Genomic DNA, 20993 nt, shown 5'->3' with positions numbered 1-20993 from the left:
AGGGTCCAAAGGGTTAAGAACGTTGTATGTCACTGCAGCTGACACCAGATAATTCCTTCTATGACAATTATGCAGAGACGATAAAAAGGTGAATGACGAGAAAGTAAAAGGGAGAAGGATGTGATCAGTCGAACCCGGTGCCCCAGCTTCAGGGCAGAGCGCGTACTAAGTCCACTGCCGCTCCCTCAACACCTTCAATATTCTGACGTCCATTTTAGTTAACTGTTGTTTTTTTCCGACGAGTCTTTTCAAACTGGGAGAGACCCTGGCAGGGAAAAGGTTGATGCCTGTATGTAAGGCTTTCTGTTGAAATAGTCTCTGGTAGCCTGAATAAAATTACTCAGAGATACCAACAATGAACTAAGAAATACGTCAGCGCATTGAATGGGTTAACTCCTTCACTCCTAAGACGTATATTTTTTTTTTATTGTTCTTGTTGGCAATAGACGATTTCCTTTAGCTCAGGGAATAGGTTCTACACTAAAGGAATTAATGAGGCCATATCTAACCATTACAGGTGGAAATTTCCTATCGTATGGTGAAATGTAAAAAACGTCATCAGGTTGAAGGCTTTAATCCAATGAAGGATTATTATTTTTTTTTTCGGTACATCAAGAGGATTTTGTTGACTACAGTGAAATCGTTTGTGGTGACGGCGTGACAAACAACATTGATTAACCACTCCTCTTGCCAGGATGATTTCTCTGCCTGAGCTGAAAACACTTGTCTGATGGCAACAATAATAACATTTAAAACACAACAACAGCCTGAAGAAATTAAGATGAAATAATGTTTCATCACCTCATGAAATCATTACCTTTGCATTGTTCCTCCACCTCAACTTGGCCAAGATTTTCTTTCTTTTGAAGCTCATTTCTCGTAAAGCAATTGCAGAATAAGACAATAATATGGTTCGACATCTTGTCAATAAGGTTTTCTCACGAGAATGACCATAGACTGCTCCTAAGACATATACTGAAAGCGTAGCATTCAAGATGGAGATGGCAATTTTGTGCCAAGTTAAAGTGGCCGGAGTATAGTACGGCAAATGTCAAACATTAGTCCTGTTCACACGGTAGTGCAACTGTGAATAAGGAAGTAAATTCGACTGTTGCGTGCCGTTTTCTAGGAGACGATGTGGACTTAGCAAAAAATGATTTTATGTATTAATGTCCCTAGTCTTACTAAGCAGCATAAAAACACAACTCCACACAAACAATTTCCTTGAGAGGTTAGGCTATGTACAAACCAAAGCACACACACACACACACACACACACACACAACTTCAGTACAAAAATACATAAACAGTATATAAAAGTGAAATCGCACATATCAGGGCTGACCAGCATCACAACGAGCGAATAAACAAATAAACAAACACGCAGATGATAAACTATGTCGTCAAAAATAACATTAAAACGCAGGACTGAAGAAGAAGGGATTAATGTAGTGTATGTCTGATATACAGTACGGTTAGAAAATGATATCAAGTGAAAGAGAATTATATGAGAGAAGAAGATGATGATGAAAAAGGAGGAGTAGGAAGATGTGGAAAAAGAGGAGGAGGATGAAGGTGAGGACGTGGATGATGATGATGATGATGATGACGAGGAGGAGGAGAACAAAAAGCTGAAGAAGAAGAAGAACAACAACAACAACAACAAATTAAAAAAAAAGAAAAGAAAAGGATAATGTTGATGATAATGATGATGATGAAGAAGGAGGAGGAGGAGGAGAAGGAGGAGGAAGAGAAGGAGGCGAATAACTACAAGGAAAACGACTGGTAAAAGATGGATAAATAGGAATATAAAGGCCCGTATACACTTTTGCTAAGGAAGCTTCCCATCATCTTTTCCTAAGCGATTTATTTTGTTTATTCCAGGTTATTGTTCTATTGTCTGTTACAGAATTTCTTCTCACGTAGCGATAGTCTATATGAATAACGTTCAAGAGGATATTAACCTGCCATATCCAGAATTCAGTCGCCTAGTAGGTATTAGTGACCTTCCAACACTAAAAAAACAATACGAGCCAAAGAGGTAATGGGTGGGTTGATCTTTCTCCCCCTACACAAGGGTACTGCCAATATCAAGCCACACCGTGATGCCTCTGAGATGCAGCGGAGTGGCGAAGCCTTAATGTGTCTCTCACATCGCTATGCCACAGTAGGAGTTCGGTTCCTTTGAGATTGGTCACGAAATATCGCGAAGAAAATTACGCCGATCGTCTTGTCATATATTTACTGCAATACGGCAGCCTAGCCGCGGGGTATCACACCTCTCGGGAAGCAATACTTCATTGAATCAAACCAGGATGTATGAATTACATTATAATATTGTTAATATCTGAGGATTTTCTTAGCGCAGAGAAATTGGAGCAACGTTATTAAGAATATTTCTCGATCATCATCAGCATCTTCAGTTACTGTGTTTTGATATTAATAATTACCGTCTCTACAGATCTTCATAACCCCATCAATAGGGATAATTATTTTTTTTTCTTTCTTAAAGCGATTGTTTCACACTTGCAAAGAGTATTTAGTTTTTTGTGGGCTACATACATATATCTGTAGCCCCTTCACTACTATGGGTGTCCTTTAACCCACCCCGTCCCGTCGACGTATGGGTACGTTGCAACAATTTGCATTTGCCAGTCCCGGCGACGTACCAGTACGTTGTGCAATTGCAAGATCCCTAATTTGCACAGTTTTCAATTTTTGCGCGTGATTTTTCGTATGTATACACGGGACACCTTCCTCTATTCCTCTACAAGTTGCCAAGCAGGGACAATGCCTTACACCACATGACCTGCCCCCTCCCCCCTCACGCCATTGTCTCGGCAATTCACCTGTTACCAGTGACCTGGCTAGTAAAGATATTCAGGGCCAGAGTGATTCCCCAATCGATGACAATGTGGAGGACATTGTTTACATAGCATTAGAAGAAGAAACAGCCAGAAATAATGATCAGGTAATATGGCAAAAAAGGTCAGGTATGGTGATTAGTTAGTGAGTGAAACAATGCTTATAATGCCTTTATTACTGCTTGAAAACCAATATACTCTCATACTACATATACATTCGTACCAAGTAACTAAATAAATACCGTTTATGAGTGGATAAAATAATTACCCTCCCATAGAACTCGTTTTCTTTGGTGCCAGCATGTTAGAAAACCCAGTCAGGTAAGGAGGAACTCCTACCTGAATTGAGTATTTCAAACCTCAGGTGAGTGATTTCTCTATGAATTTTCGATGTTTCTCACCAAAAGCGAAGGTTTTAGCCAAAAAAAATTTTTTCGAAAATACATCGGGACTGGGGGATGTCGGAGGTGTGGAAAACCTCGGGACGTGACGGGTTAAGCTGAGTAAAATAGTTTGACGATACGTACAACAAAATACAAAAGACGTCCTGGGATTGAATAAGTTAACTTCGTCCAGAGCCTGGAATTAAGGTCTACCAATTTCAGAGTACATCCGTGCACATTAACCCCTTAGCCGCTTTGTAACAACTTTGTATTTTATTCATGTTGACACCACACGAATAAATTCATCTCTGGTAAATCCACTGTAGCAACATGGTTAAGTACTATTGCCATCAGCGTTGTCAACATGAGTTGGCCCCTTCAATCATAGCACATCTTTTATACTTTATTCATCCTACAATGAGCCAAGTTTACTCTACTTTGAGAATATCTCGTGTGGTGAAGCGGTAAATGAAGACTATATCCAACCTCTCCCGTTCCAAAAGTATCTAAAGCTGAACAATATCGTCTGGAGGGAGCAACAGTAAAACATAAAGCAACGTGACCATACTGAAAGGTTATCTTTTTATATTATTGCAGCAGAAACTACTGTACATCACATATACTTAGATTCGAGTTAGAAAATAAAATGAAGGTAAATGAAAAGAGGAAAAAAAAAAAAAAGGGAGGTTTGGAGGCGTCACTCGGAACCCGGTGCCCCAGCATGAGGATCGAGAGAGTACCAACCACGCTGCCACTCCCTTAACACCTTCAATACACTGACGTCGTTTTGTAGTATATTCTTGCCGCTACACACTTTAATGCAATATTGAAATGACTGGTTTGATAGTGTGCTAGTTTATGAAATTAGTATCTGTCCTACTTTTAAAAATATATATTAATCTAAATTATATATATAAAAAAAAATGTGCCTTGATATACGAAAAATTCAGCAGAAAAAACAACAGTGGATTGTATGGGTTACGTGTCTGTGTGTGTGTGTGTGTGTGTGTGTGTGTGTGTGTGTGTGTGTGTGTGTGTGTGTGTGTGTGTGTGTGTGTGTGTGTGTGTGTGTGTGTGTGTGTGTGTGTGTGTGTGTGTGTGTGTGTGTGTGTGTGTGTGTGTGTGTGTGTGTGTGTGTGTGTGTGTGTGTGTGTGTGTGTGTGTGTGTTTGAGAGAGAGAGAGAGAGAGAGAGAGAGATAATGATGAGGTGGCAGGGGTTATAGGAAGCAGGTCAGGTTTCCAAAGCGTTTATAGATATTGTTTTTAACCCCGTCACTACAAATGGTTTTTTCAGTCAACAAAATCGTGTGAAGGCAGCAAGATTATTTCCCAAAAGGTGATATTATTAACCCTTTCAACCCGATGGCGTATTTATATTGAATATTTGACAGCATGTACTTACCCCGCCGACACTCCCTTAACACCTTCACTATGGCTACTTAGTTTACTGTTTGACTGTTGCTCCCTCCAGACGATTTTATTTATGTCAGGGAAGGGTTAATGAAGGCTATATCTGACCCCTCCAATTTGGCAAATCTCTCCAAACCTGAAGAAATTAATCTGGCCACGATAAGAATAAGTTTAAAATTACGTCCTCAGGCTGAAGGGGTTAAAAACTATCTCAATCAGCGTTGTTAACTAAAATTAACCCCTTCAGTACGACGATCTCTTTTTATTGTATTTTTATTGCTTCCTCCAATTTATTTTATTCAACTCAAGGACGATCTCTTGTAAGGAGGTTACTGAAGGCTGTATCTAATCCCTCTTGTCAGAAAAGTCTCTCAAGGGCAAAATAAAATCGACTGAAGCTACCAAAACAAACTCCTATATACGTCCCAGGGTCCAAAGGGTTAAGAACGTTGTATGTCACTGCAGCTGACACCAGATAATTCCTTCTATGACAATTATGCAGAGACGATAAAAAGGTGAATGACGAGAAAGTAAAAGGGAGAAGGATGTGATCAGTCGAACCCGGTGCCCCAGCTTCAGGGCAGAGCGCGTACTAAGTCCACTGCCGCTCCCTCAACACCTTCAATATTCTGACGTCCATTTTAGTTAACTGTTGTTTTTTTCCGACGAGTCTTTTCAAACTGGGAGAGACCCTGGCAGGGAAAAGGTTGATGCCTGTATGTAAGGCTTTCTGTTGAAATAGTCTCTGGTAGCCTGAATAAAATTACTCAGAGATACCAACAATGAACTAAGAAATACGTCAGCGCATTGAATGGGTTAACTCCTTCACTCCTAAGACGTATTTTTTTTTTTATTGTTGTTGTTGGCAATAGACGATTTCCTTTAGCTCAGGGAATAGGTTCTACACTAAAGGGATTAATGAGGCCATATCTAACCATTACAGGTGGAAATTTCCTATCGTATGGTGAAATGTAAAAAACGTCATCAGGTTGAAGGCTTTAATCCAATGAAGGATTATTATTTTTTTTTCGGTACATCAAGAGGATTTTGTTGACTACAGTGAAATCGTTTGTGGTGACGGCGTGACAAACAACATTGATTAACCACTCCTCTTGCCAGGATGATTTCTCTGCCTGAGCTGAAAACACTTGTCTGATGGCAACAATAATAACATTTAAAACACAACAACAGCCTGAAGAAATTAAGATGAAATAATGTTTCATCACCTCATGAAATCATTACCTTTGCATTGTTCCTCCACCTCAACTTGGCCAAGATTTTCTTTCTTTTGAAGCTCATTTCTCGTAAAGCAATTGCAGAATAAGACAATAATATGGTTCGACATCTTGTCAATAAGGCTTTCTCACGAGAAGGACCATAGACTACTCCTAAGACATATACTGAAAGCGTAGCATTCAAGATGGAGATGGCAATTTTGTGCCAAGTTAAAGTGGCCGGAGTATAGTACGGCAAATGTCAAACATTAGTCCTGTTCACACGGTAGTGCAACTGTGAATAAGGAAGTAAATTCGACTGTTGCGTGCCGTTTTCTAGGAGACGATGTGGACTTAGCAAAAAATGATTTTATGTATTAATGTCCCTAGTCTTACTAAGCAGCATAAAAACACAACTCCACACAAACAATTTCCTTGAGAGGTTAGGCTATGTACAAACCAAAGCACACACACACACACACACACACACACACACACACACACACACACACAACTTCAGTACAAAAATACATAAACAGTATATAAAAGTGAAATCGCACATATCAGGGCTGACCAGCATCACAACGAGCAAATAAACAAATAAACAAACACGCAGATGATAAACTAGGTCGTCAAAAATAACATTAAAACGCAGGACTGAAGGAGAAGGGATTAATGTAGTGTATGTCTGATATACAGTACAGTTAGAAAATGATATCAAGTGAAAGAGAATTATATGAGAGAAGAAGAAGATGATGATGAAAAAGGAGGAGTAGGAAGATGTGGAAAAAGAGGAGGAGGATGAAGGTGAGGACGTGGATGATGATGATGATGATGATGACGAGGAGGAGGAGAACAAAAAGCTGAAGAAGAACAACAACAACAACAACAACCACAAATTAAAAAAAAAGAAAAGAAAAGGATAATGTTAATGATAATGATGATGATGAAGAAGGAGGAGGAGGAGGAGAAGGAGGAAGAAGAGAAGGAGGCGAATAACTATAAGGAAAACGACTGGTAAAAGATGGATAAATAGGAATATAAAGGCCCGTATACACTTTTGCTAAGGAAGCTTCCCATCATCTTTTCCTAAGCGATTTATTTTGTTTATTCCAGGTTATTCTTCTATTGTCTGTTACAGAATTTCTTCTCACGTAGCGATAGTCTATATGAATAACGTTCAAGAGGATATTAACCTGCCATATCCAGAATTCAGTCGCCTAGTAGGTATTAGTGACCTTCCAACACTAAAAAAAATACGAGCCAAAGAGGTAATGGGTGGGTTGATCTTTCTCCCCCTACACAAGGGTACTGCCAATATCAAGCCACACCGTGATGCCTCTGAGATGCAGCGGAGTGGCGAAGCCTTAATGTGTCTCTCACATCGCTATGCCACAGTAGGAGTTCGGTTCCTTTGAGATTGGTCACGAAATATCGCGAAGAAAATTACGCCGATCGTCTTGTCATATATTTACTGCAATACGGCAGCCTAGCCGCGGGGTATCACACCTCTCGGGAAGCAATACTTCATTGAATCAAACCAGGATGTATGAATTACATTATAATATTGTTAATATCTGAGGATTTTCTTGGCGCAGAGAAATAGGAGCAACGTTATTAAGAATATTTCTCGATCATCATCAGCATCTTCAGTTACTGTGTTTTGATATTAATAATTACCGTCTCTACAGATCTTCATAACCCCATCAATAGGGATAATTATTTTTTTTTCTTTCTTAAAGCGATTGTTTCACACTTGCAAAGAGTATTTAGTTTTTTGTGGGCTACATACATATATCTGTAGCCCCTTCACTACTATGGGTGTCCTTTAAGCTGAGTAAAATAGTTTGACGATACGTACAACAAAATACAAAAGACGTCCTGGGATTGAATAAGTTAACTTCGTCCAGAGCCTGGAATTAAGGTCTACCAATTTCAGAGTACATCCGTGCACATTAAACCCTTAGCCGCTTTGTAACAACTTTGTATTTTATTCATGTTGACACCACACGAATAAATTCATCTCTGGTAAATCCACTGTAGCAACATGGTTAAGTACTATTGCCATCAGCGTTGTCAACATGAGTTGGCCCCTTCAATCATAGCACATCTTTTATACTTTATTCATCCTACAATGAGCCAAGTTTACTCTACTTTGAGAATATCTCGTGTGGTGAAGCGGTAAATGAAGACTATATCCAACCTCTCCCGTTCCAAAAGTATCTAAAGCTGAACAATATCGTCTGGAGGGAGCAACAGTAAAATATAAAGCAACGTGACCATACTGAAAGGTTATCTTTTTATATTATTGCAGCAGAAACTACTGTACATCACATATACTTAGATTCGAGTTAGAAAATAAAATGAAGATAAATGAAAAGAGGAAAAAAAAAAGGGAGGTTTGGAGGCGTCACTCGGAACCCGGTGCCCCAGCATGAGGATCGAGCCAGTACCAACCACGCTGCCACTCCCTTAACACCTTCAATACACTGACGTCGTTTTGTAGTATATTCTTGCCGCTACACACTTTAATGCAATATTGAAATGACTGGTTTGATAGTGTGCTAGTTTATGAAATTAGTATCTGTCCTACTTTAAAAATATATATTAATCTAAATTATATATATAAAAAAAAATGTGCCTTGAGATACGAAAAATTCAGCAGAAAAAACAACAGTGGATTGTATGGGTTACGTGTCTGTGTGTGTGTGTGTGTGTGTGTGTGTGTGTGTGTGTGTGTGTGTGTGTGTGTGTGTGTGTGTGTGTGTGTGTGTGTGTGTGTGTGTGTGTGTGTGTGTGTGTGTGTGTGTGTGTGTGTGTGTGTGTGCGTGCGTCTGTATGTGTGTGCGTGTGTGTGTGTGTGTGTGTGTGTGTGTGTGTGTGTGTGTGTGTGTTTGAGAGAGAGAGAGAGAGAGAGAGAGAGAGAGAGAGAGATAATGATGAGGTGGCAGGGGTTATAGGAAGCAGGTCAGGTTTCCAAAGCGTTTATGGATATTGTTTTTAACCCCGTCACTACAAATGGTTTTTTCAGTCAACAAAATCGTGTGAAGGCAGCAAGATTAAATTCCCAAAAGGTGATATTATTAAGAACGTTGTATGTCACTGCAGCTGACACCAGATAATTCCTTCTATGACAATTATGCAGAGACGTTAAAAAGGTGAATGACGAGAAAGTAAAAGGGAGAAGGATGTGATCAGTCGAACCCGGTGCCCCAGCTTCAGGGCAGAGCGCGTACTAAGTCCACTGCCGCTCCCTCAACACCTTCAATATTCTGACGTCCATTTTAGTTAACTGTTGTTTTTTTCCGACGAGTCTTTTCAAACTGGGAGAGACCCTGGCAGGGAAAAGGTTGATGCCTGTATGTAAGGCTTTCTGTTGAAATAGTCTCTGGTAGCCTGAATAAAATTACTCAGAGATACCAACAATGAACTAAGAAATACGTCAGCGCATTGAATGGGTTAACTCCTTCACTCCTAAGACGTATTTTTTTTTTTATTGTTGTTGTTGGCAATAGACGATTTCCTTTACCTCAGGGAATAGGTTCTACACTAAAGGGGTTAATGAGCCATATCTAACCATTACAGGTGGAAATTTCCTATCGTATGGTGAAATGTAAAAAACGTCATCAGGTTGAAGGCTTTAATCCAATGAAGGATTATTATTTTTTTTTTCGGTACATCAAGAGGATTTTGTTGACTACAGTGAAATCGTTTGTGGTGACGGCGTGACAAACAACATTGATTAACCACTCCTCTTGCCAGGATGATTTCTCTGCCTGAGCTGAAAACACTGGTCTCATGGCAACAATAATAACATTTAAAACACAACAACAGCCTGAAGAAATTAAGATGAAATAATGTTTCATCACCTCATGAAATCATTACCTTTGCATTGTTCCTCCACCTCAACTTGGCCAAGATTTTCTTTCTTTTGAAGCTCATTTCTCGTAAAGCAATTGCAGAATAAGACAATAATATGGTTCGACATCTTGTCAATAAGGTTTTCTCACGAGAAGGACCATAGACTGCTCCTAAGACATATACTGAAAGCGTAGCATTCAAGATGGAGATGGCAATTTTGTGCCAAGTTAAAGTGGCCGGAGTATAGTACGGCAAATGTCAAACATTAGTCCTGTTCACACGGTAGTGCAACTGTGAATAAGGAAGTAAATTCGACTGTTGCGTGCCGTTTTCTAGGAGACGATGTGGACTTAGCAAAAAATGATTTTATGTATTAATGTCCCTAGTCTTACTAAGCAGCATAAAAACACAACTCCACACAAACAATTTCCTTGAGAGGTTAGGCTATGTACAAACCAAAGCACACACACACACACACACACACACACACACACAACTTCAGTACAAAAATACATAAACAGTATATAAAAGTGAAATCGCACATATCAGGGCTGACCAGCATCACAACGAGCAAATAAACAAATAAACAAACACGCAGATGATAAACTATGTCGTCAAAAATAACATTAAAACGCAGGACTGAAGAAGAAGGGATTAATGTAGTGTATGTCTGATATACAGTACAGTTAGAAAATGATATCAAGTGAAAGAGAATTATATGAGAGAAGAAGATGATGATGAAAAAGGAGGAGTAGGAAGATGTGGAAAAAGAGGAGGAGGATGAAGGTGAGGACGCTGCTGGTTACAGCAGCTGGGGAATGGCTGGGAGAAGGAGGGAGGTGAGAAGACAGGAAGAAATCAGTAGGATAGAAATTGTGGAAGCAATGAAGAGAGTTAAATAGGGTAAAGCCCCAGGAATTGATGGAGTGTGTGGTGAAATGCTGAAGCATGGGGGAGAGATAGTAGTAGAATGGATGTGGAAGATGTGCAGATTGGCCTGGGAGGAAGGTAGTGTCCCGGAGGATTGGAAGTCAGGTATAATTATTCCCTTGTACAAGGAAAAGGGGAAAAGAAGTGTGTGGTCATCATAGGAGCATTTGTCTTCTTAGTATAACAGGAAAAGTGTATGGTAGGATACTTATTGACAGAGTTAGAGAAAGAACAGAGGAATTAGTTGGAGAAGAACAGGGAGGCTTTAGGCAGGGAAGAGGTTGTGTAGATCAGATATTCATTATAAGATCTTTAGTGGAAAAGGTTCTAGAGAAGGGAAAGAAGTTGTATACGGCTTTCATGGATTTGGAGAAAGCATATGACAGGGTGAACAGACAAGGATTGTGGAAAGTGTTAAAAATGAAATTATGGAGTAGATGGGAAGTTCAATGATGTGATGGTGCAAAGGATGCAGTGCGTGTGGATGGTGAACTAAGTGAATTTTTCTCTTCGAAGGTTGGGTTGAAACAGGAATGTGTCATGTCTCCATGGTTGTTCAATCTGTACATGGATGGGATAATAAAAGAGTTACAAGGTAGGGTAGTGGATGTTGGAGTGGCCCTGGTGAGAGAGGATAGTGTTTGGAAACTCCCTGTATGTTGTTTCCAGATGATACTGTGTTCTTGAGTGAAGACGAAGGGGAGCTGCAAGGCTTGGTGGATGAGTTTGGGAGTGTAAGAAACGGAATCTAAAGGTAAATGTAGGGAAGAGTAAAGTGATGGACTTTGAGAGGTGAAGTCAGTGAATGTACAGCGAGGTTGGATGGGGAGGAATTGGAAAATGTGAGTACGTTTAAGTACTTGGGTAGTGTGATGAATAAGGATGGAGGTTTGGAGGGTGAAGTGCTTGAAAGGGTACAGCAGGGAAGAAAGGTTGGTGGTTCCTTGAAAGCAGTGATAAGAAACAGGGAAGTGAGCATGGAAGTGAAAAAGTTACTATATGACAGTATTGTGATACCAACTAGAACGTATGCAAGTGAAGCTTGGACGTTGTTGGAAGGACACAAGTCAATAGTGAGAGCTGTGGAGTCACATGGAGAGACAGGCTGACGAATGAGGATATAAAGGAGCGTTGTGGTGTGGATGTGGTTGTGATAGGAAGCGTTATGAGGAACACACTGAGGTGGTTTGGCCATGTGGAGAGGATGGAGGGTGAAAGACTAACGAAGTGAGGTGGAGGGGGGAAGAGGGAGAGGGAGGCCGAGGATGAGATGAAGGGATGGGATGGAGAGGTGTATGAGAGGGGGGTGTGAGTTGGGAGCATGGCAGTGAAATGGCGGGGGACAGGACGATGTGGAGGCGATTTGCTTATAGCAACCCGAGACGGGATTGAGGCGTCTGGCAATAGGTAGATAGATAGAATTACATAGCCGTCCTGAGATATACAATTCAAAAACATTACTTGTTTCTTCATAGTACATACAGTGTTATTGTTTACTATGGGTGAAACAAAAGAATCAGGTTGCAAGAGCGTCGACGTGAACTGTTATGTCTGCCGTGATGAATTTAACTGGATTTGTTTTTTTCCATTGAATTTTTTTTTTTTTTTTTTTTTTTTTTACTGATCTTAGCCAATACTTCCCGGGTAAAAGGTAGTGGGAATTGTGAAGTAGTTACGTCGGTTAATATCCGATTTGAAAGTAGTTTAGAACATTTTTAGTGGAGTGATGACTGTCTAAACTTATATTTGGTCGATATCGCTAAATAGGAAACTTCCTGATATGTACTCAAAATTCATTTCGGAACACACAATTATATTCAAAAGTCAGACGATATTTTGGGGGGCGACAAAAAACACCTTTAGAAATCATAGCAAGAAATGGATTAACGCGTTCAAGAGTTCGCATTTGAGGTGCTTAAGAACAATAAATTTGGATTCATGTGGGATTACCGAAACAAGCGAGAGTAGTCGAAAAAGTATTCTTTATATCTGCAGTAGAAACGCTTAAAAATGATAGCGATACGCCTGACCGTATTTAAGAAAAATAAAAATAATTGCACATTATGAAGGTTCTGGTTACAGCAGTAGACTTTCTTGGGTAAAACCTCTGAAAACTGATATTTCGTGAGAAGGAATACTTTTGACCTTTCGACTCTCACCTACAAATATAAACTCTTTCCCAATACCAAGATATAAAAATAATATTCATTTATAACTTTATACCTCATCTCCGTAGCCGTGCATGAAAGCTACAAAAACTGCATGTCTAAGGAACACTGAACTTTACTAATGACGTCAGGAGATTATTTGGATGTTCAGGTCCGGAAGACGGTCATTTTTTACTGAAAATTGTATTTTTACCTCCAGATAAAAAAATGGTAAAGATTTTTTGTTACGGTAAAAGCATCCGATTTAGGAATAATTCAAATTCTAAAAAACTTGAAATTCAAGTTGAAAAAACCCTATATGTGATTCTTCCATAAATATGCTCTATCTTTGCTGGAAAACAAGGCGAATCGGGTCTAAAATTCAGAAAACACTCCTGGAGGTGAAAAAATTACTCCTCTTCCGGGTAGTTCACTACTATTTTACTGAATTGATGGCTGTACAAACATATTTTGGGCGAAATCGCTAATTATGAAACTTCAACAAAAGTACTCAAAATTGATTGCAAAATACCCAGATGTTTCCAAATCTATGGTCATTTCCGTGAGGCAAAAACGTCACATTAAGGAAACAAAACAAAATATCAAGTGTAACGAAAATGAGGATATATTTGAGGTGATTAAGAACAATAAGTATATATTCATATGAGGATCCTCGGAACAAACGTGAAACATCGAATGGATATTCTTTTTTATCTTCAATAGAAACTTTAAAATTATATAGAGACTTTTGACTGAATGTAAAATGTAGAATATCTGCACATGATGGTTCGTGTTACACCATAAGCCACATTTCCTTAGGTAAAATCTCTTAAAACTGTGATTCCATGTGAGGAGAAATACTGATGAGCCTTTGACTCCCTCCTAAAAGTATGTACCATAAATAATAATCACAATAACAATACCGAGATATATTTTTAACTCCCACTGATAACATTATTCCAAATCTTAGTAGACATATAGTACAGGACAGATACAAAATTTGAAGGTTGAAGGAAGACTAGAGTGACTGGATTTTAACGTAAGGAATAGGGTCATTTGTGATTGTATTCATTTGTAGTGGTAACTTCAGATATAAATATAGCCAAGTTTCTTGTTACGATGTGTCCTCTTTAGGAATGATTGAAAACTATTATATTTGAGTGATCAAAAAACCGCATGATTGAGGGCAAAAACACTAAATATGCAACTTCTACAAATGTGTTTAGAGCACATTTGTGGAAGTTTCATATTTGAGTGATGGAAAAACTGCATGAATATTTGCGAAAACACTAGTTATGCAACTTCCACAAATGTTCTATAAATTAGCAGGGAAAGACTCTCAACATTCTTGAATTCGGAAACATTTCTTAGGGTGAGAGATATACGTTTCGGAAAAAAAAGTAAATAGGATAAATGAGGACACACGTTGGATGAAATCGATTCACAGATAAAGAAGGCTGACATTTGAGGGATTTATGTCCAAAGAGTTACGTTTGATTAGTGTAAACAATTTGGAAATATATATATAGAACGAACACCATTTGTGTCTGAGTAAAAGGGCTTTAAAGTGGAATGTCGAGGATCTCGTTCAAATTTCAAAAATTGAATATTTTCTCAATATGACGATTCGTGTGGTATCATTATTCATATTTCCCAATGTAAAATCATTCCAAATTGTAATAATTGTTTACAAGAAAATTGTTTATGTACTCAACTTCAGATATATAAGGAAAAACTAAAATCCGTACCGAGATATGCAATTTTCAAACATTACTTTCTACTGGGTTAAAAAAAAAAAAAATGCTTAACCGTCGACTGGAAAGTTTTTTCTGTCGTGTTGAGATTGACAGCATTTTTAATTTCCAATGAGACGATTGCTTTTTCTTTTCTTTTTTTTTCTTTTTTTAATCATCTTAGACGTTACTTCACGGATAGCACGTAGTGAGAAATGCATCTGATTTGGGGGTAGTTCAAAACATTGTTACATAGCCTATGATTTCATCATCCTTTGTATAATTCTAATGTACAGTAGGCTGCATGTTTGATCACTATTCGCCACGTGGCTTCCATAGTGACCAGGCTTGCGTGTTCTACCTCACTCCCCCCTTCTCCCCCTTATTGTAGAGTAAGTCGTTCTTTCTGTTGTTCAGAGCAGGACTGTCAACTCTGTGCCTTCATTTCCGCGTCCTTCTTGCAAGTTGAATCAAGCTCTGCCGGCCCCCTATATAATGAGCTCAGTCTCTGCATTAGTTGCCACTTAGATCTACTCCTCATTTAATTCACGTCTTTGTCCTCCCGTGTAGGGTATATTATTATCTTTGTGAGTGCTCAGGAAGTCTCCAAGCATCTAGCTGCTGTATAATTTGAGTATAAGTGTTGTTACCATTTTTCTTGTACTGTACTGTATGGCCTAAGGCGTTAATTCGTAGGACTGGTAAGGTTTTTGTGATTCATGTAGGTTTTTTACTGTCAGCCAGTATTAGTAATATTTTGTATCTGTAATAATATTATATCTTACTTTAACTGAGCATTATTCGGTTCTCTCATTTATCAGGGCTTAGATAAATTTGTTCTTGCTAAATTCGTGTTAACAGAGGCTATTGCAGTTAACCATATATGTAACCTGTTTTGCCATTACATTATCCTTATGAGTCCTGAATGTTTAGTTGTTGGTTTGAGCATTAAACTTTAACGTGTAATTTTCCCTAACTCTTTTGTTTTCAACGTGGAACTTTGCGGGACAGTAGTGATTTTAGTATTCTCACTTGAAGTGTTCATTATCTCTGTTCCGTAACCACATTTATACAGAATTGATAAGCTTACCTTTGATCGAAATCGGAAATTATGCAACTTACACGTATGTACTCATAACTGACGGCGAAACACCCAATTATTTCCAAAACTCAAATGTCACGTCTGAGGGGGAAAGACATCACAATTAAGAAACATATAAGAAGAAATCAGTTGACACCTAAACACAGATTACATGTGAGGTGTAAGTATAATGATGTGGAGATCATCGGAACAAGAGTGAATCATCGAATGAGAATTTTTTTTTTATCTGCAATAGAAGCACTAAAAAATTACAAGCCTCCTGACTGAATGTAGAAAATCGAACATTTGCACAACGTGAAGGTTCGTGTTAAACCATAGGCCATGATTCCTTAGGTAAAATTTCTCAAAACTGATACCTCCTAAGAAGCAATATTGATGAGCTATTGACTGTCACCTAATAATTTGTACTACGAAATATAAAAACTCCCACAATACCGTGACATATTTAATTTTTGTTTTAATTTTATTTCAAATCTCATTAGATATATAGTGCAAGCAGGTAGTGCTTCAGGCTGGAAGAACACTCTGGAGCTTGTTTCGATTTTCATAATAAGAATAGGGCCATTTGTGACTGTCATTTTTAATGGTAACCAGATAAAACTATGGCTAAGTTTTTTTAGTTACTATGTAAGTGTCCATCACTTGAGAGATGATGAAAACCGCATGAAAGAGTGCGAAAACGCTAAACATGCAACTGCCACGAATGTGCTCCGTGTTGGCTGCGAATTACTCCCAACCGTATCAAAAACTCAGAAAACATTTCAAAGTGTGAGAGAATTCCGTTGAGGAAAAATGAATGTGAAAAGGCTATTCAAGGTAGTAAATATTATGATATCGATTCACATGTAAATAAAGCTGGCATTTGATGGGTTTAAGTTCAAAGAGTCTCGTTTGACTAGAGACGTGAAAACAACTTGGAAGTTTAGAGATAAAAGGGATATTATTTTGATCTGTATAACTAAGGTTTTAAAGTGGCTTCTTGAGTCGTCTGATCGAATATAAAACATGGAATAATTTCGCAATATGGCAGTTCATATAATATCATTACCCATATTCACCTAGGTAAAAGCACTACGAAATGGAGGTTTGGAGGGTGAAGTGCTTGAAAGGGTACAGCAGGGAAGAAAGGTTGCTGGTTCTTTGAAAGCAGTGATAAGAAACAGGGATTTGAGCATGGAAGTGAAAAAGTTACTACATGACAGTATTGTGATACCAACTCTAACGTACGAAAGTGAAGCTTGGATGTTGTTGGAAGGACACAAGTCAAGAGTGAGAGCAGTGGAAATGAGTTATTTAAGAGGAGCCTGTTGAGTCACATGGAGAGACAGGCTGACGAATGAGAATATCAAGGTGCGTTGTGGTGTGGATGTGGATGTGATAGGAAGCGTTATGAGGAACACACTGAGGTGGTTTGGCCATGTGGAGGGTGGAGGGTGAAAGACTGACGAAGAGAGTGTATGTGAGTGAGGTGGAGGGGGGAAGAGGGAGGGGGGAGGCCGAGGATGAGATGGAGGGATGGGGTGGAGAGGTATATGAGAATGTGGGGTATGAGTTGGGAGCAGGGCAGTGAAATGGCGGGGGACAGGGCGACTTGGAGGCGATTTGTTTTTGGCCACCCGAAACGGGATTGAGGCGTCTGGCAATAGGTAGATAGATAGAGGGTATTGCTAATGGTATGTATCTTTATAATACATACTTTTAGGAGGGAGTCAAAAGCTCGTCAGTATTCCTCCTCACAAGGAATCACAGTTTTAAGAGATTTTACCTAATTAAATGTGGCTTATGGTATAACACGAACCATCATGTTGTGCTGATATTCTATTTTTTACATTCAGTCAGAAGTCTCTATGTAATTTTAACGAGTTTCTATTGAAGATAAAAAAGGATATCCATTGGCAGTTTCACATTTATTCCGAGGATCCCCAAATCAATATATACTTTTTGTTCTTATACACCTTATATATCTTCATATTCGTTTCACTTGATATTTTGTTGTATGTTTCCTTAATGTGACGTTTTTGCCTCTCCGTCATGACCAGAGATTTGGAAACATCTGTGTATTTCGCAATCAATTTTAAGTTCATTTGTGGACGTTGCATAACTAGCTATATCGACCAAAATTAAATGGTAGAGCCGTCAATTCATCAAAATGGTTTTGAACTACCCAGAAAGAGAATCCCAATAGACTCAAAGGATATTAAAAATGCAGTTAATCTTAATACGACAGACACAACCGTTCCGGTCGACGCTTCAGCATCTCTACCTTTTTTTTTTTTTTTTTACATTTTACATTTTGTATATCCCAGTACAGCTTCTTAGATCTTCCGAATAATATACAGTATATACGAAATTTAATAAACAATTATCTTCAAAACTATTTATTGTTTAGAAATGATTTTAACTAGGTATGTATGAATAATGAAATCAGACTACTAGGAAAATATTCCATTTCTTAAATTTGATCAGGAGCCTAGAAATCCCACTGTAAATCCGTAATGTACAGACAAGAATTGTATTCGTTCTATGTATACATATCCAAGTTCTTTACACGTCTCTAATCAAACGATACTCTTTGGATATAAACTCCTCAAATGCCAGCCATTTCTAGTCGATTTAATCCTACAGTACATGTTGCGTAATGTCGCCTTATTAATTTTTTTTTTATTACTGTAGCGGAATTTTTTAACCCCCAGGAGTATTTTCTGAATTTTAGACCCGATTCGCACAGTTTTGCTGCTAACATCGAGCACATTTATGAGAAGCACATTTCGTGTTTTCGTCTTGAATTATGAGATTTTTAGGATTATTCAAGAATAATAGTTTTGTATTATTCCTAAAGTGGATGCTTTTACTGTAAAAAATATCTTGATCATTTTTTTTTTTATCTATAGTTACCAATACAAATGAAAAAAGAAACTAATGACCGTCTTCCGGATGTAATAATCCAAACATCTCCTGACGACATTAGTAAAGTTCATTCAGTGTTCCTTCAACATGCAGTTTTTGTAGCTGTCACGGACGGCCACGGAGATGAGATATAAAGTTATAAATGGTAATTATTTTTATATCTGGTTATTGCAAATATGTTTATACTTTCTCCTATAAATTTTTAGGTGAGATTTAAAAGGTCAAAATAATTCCTTCTCAAGAAATATCAGTGTTGAAAGATTTTACAGACGGAAAATCATCTAATGGTGTAACTCGGACCTTCATAATGTGTAATAATTTTTTTTTTCTTTTTTTCAGGCGGATTGGTGTAATTTTAAAGTCCTTTTACTACAGATAGAAAAGAATACTTTCTCGCCGGCTCTCGCTTGTTTCGGTGACCCCACATCAATTCAAAAGTATTGTTCTTAAGCACCTAAAAATGCGATCTCTCTTTACTTGTCAATCAATTTCTTGCTATGATTCCTAAAGGTGATTTTGGTCGCCCCAAAAAATGTCTTCTGAGTTTTTAATTGTTTTTTTCGCAATGAATTTTGAGTGTATATCAGGAAGTTTCATATTTAGCGATCTCAACCAAATATGTTTGTACAGCCATAACTGCAGTAAAAATGTTCTTAACTACCCCCAAATCGGATACTATCAGCTGTATCTACTTCACAATTCCCACTACCTTTAATTTGTGAAGAATTGGCTAGGATGAGTAACAAAAAAGAAAGAAAAGATACAAAAGTAAATTCAATGGAAGAAGCAAATCCAGTTAATCTGAACACACCAGACATAACAGTTCACGTCGACACTCTTGCAACCTGATTTTTTTTTTCTTACACCCATAATGAACAATAACACTGCGTATATGAAGAAACAAGTAATGTTTTGAATTGTATATCTCAGTACTGCTATGTATTTCGCTTTTCCTAATGATATGTATCTGATACGTAAACAAATCTCTCATAAACGATCAATTGCCTGTCGGAGTGGTTTTACCTAAGTTAATATGAATAATGACATCACACGAATTGCCATATTTCGAAAATATTCCATGTTTTATATTTCATCAGAAGGCTCCATTAGCCACTTTAAAGCTCTAGTTAGGCAGATCAAAATATCACTTTTATCTCTAAATTTCCATGTTATTTTCCATCTCTAATGAAACGAAACTCTTTGGACTTACATCCATGAAATGCCAGCGTTTTTCACATGTAAATCGATATCATACTACTTACAACCTCGATTAGCCTTCTTTCTGTTTTTTTTTTTTTTCTCAACGAAATTCTCTCACCTTCAGTAATGTTTTCTGAGTTTTAGATACAGTTGGGAGTGTTTTCCAGCTAACTTGGTGCACATTCGTGGCAGTTGCATATTTAGTGTTTTCACCCTCGTTTATGCGGTTTTTAATATCACTCAAGTATAAAAGTTTTGAATCTTTCCTAAAGTGGACAAATATCATAACAAAAACACTTGGCCACAGTTTTACCTGGTTACCACTAGAAATGAAAGTTTCACGAATGGCCATCCTCTTAACGTAAAAATCCAAACTCCAGACTGTTCCTTCAACCTGGTTTTTCTAGCCCCCATGCACTAAGTGTCTACGGTGATTTGAAATAAAATTAAAACTACAATTAATTAAATATCTCGGTATTGTTAGAGTTTTTATGCTTTGTCGTACAAATTACGAGGTATCAGTGTTTTGATAAATTTTTCCTGAGGAATCGAGAGTTATGGAGTAACACAAACCTTCACGTTGTGCAAATTAGATTTTCTACATTCAGTCAGGTGGCTTGATGTTATTTTATTTAATGCTTCAATTTCAGATTAAAAAAAAATTCTAATTTGAAGTTTCACCCTTGTTCCGGTGATCCCTACTTCATTCAATACTCATTGTTCTTAAACACGCCATATGTCATATCTGTATAGATAATTGATTTCTTGTTATGATTCCTAATTGTGATGTTTTTCCCTCTCAGACGCAAAATCTGAGTTTTGGAAACGGGTGTTTCGCGGTCAACTATGTTTACATACGTGTAAGTGTCATAGTTTGTGATTTCGACGAAAGATAATTTTATACATCCATCAATTCAGAATAAACGTTTTGAATATACAACGAGCATAACCATTTCACATTTCTCATTACCTGTTACCCATGAAGTAGCGGTTAAGATGAAAAAAAAAAAAAAAAAAAAAAAAAAAAAAAGCATGGAAAAGCAATTGACTCATCGGAAATTAAAAATGCAGTCAACCTCAACACAAAAAAATTTTTGGTCGACGCTCCTTAATATATATATTTTTTTTAGTTCTGAAAAATCAAGTAATTTTTGAAAATTGCATATCTCATTACGGCTTTTTATTTTTGCATATAATAATATAACTGAAATTAAGTACATAAACAATTTTCTTGTAAACGA

The sequence above is a fragment of the Coenobita brevimanus genome, chromosome 94 (genome assembly GCF_032717465.1).
Source record: "Coenobita brevimanus isolate Jiangsu-jjx chromosome 94, ASM3271746v2, whole genome shotgun sequence".
NCBI lineage: Eukaryota > Metazoa > Arthropoda > Malacostraca > Decapoda > Coenobitidae > Coenobita > Coenobita brevimanus.
The sequence above is the reverse complement of the archived record's forward strand: the minus strand, read 5'-3'. Positions refer to the sequence as shown.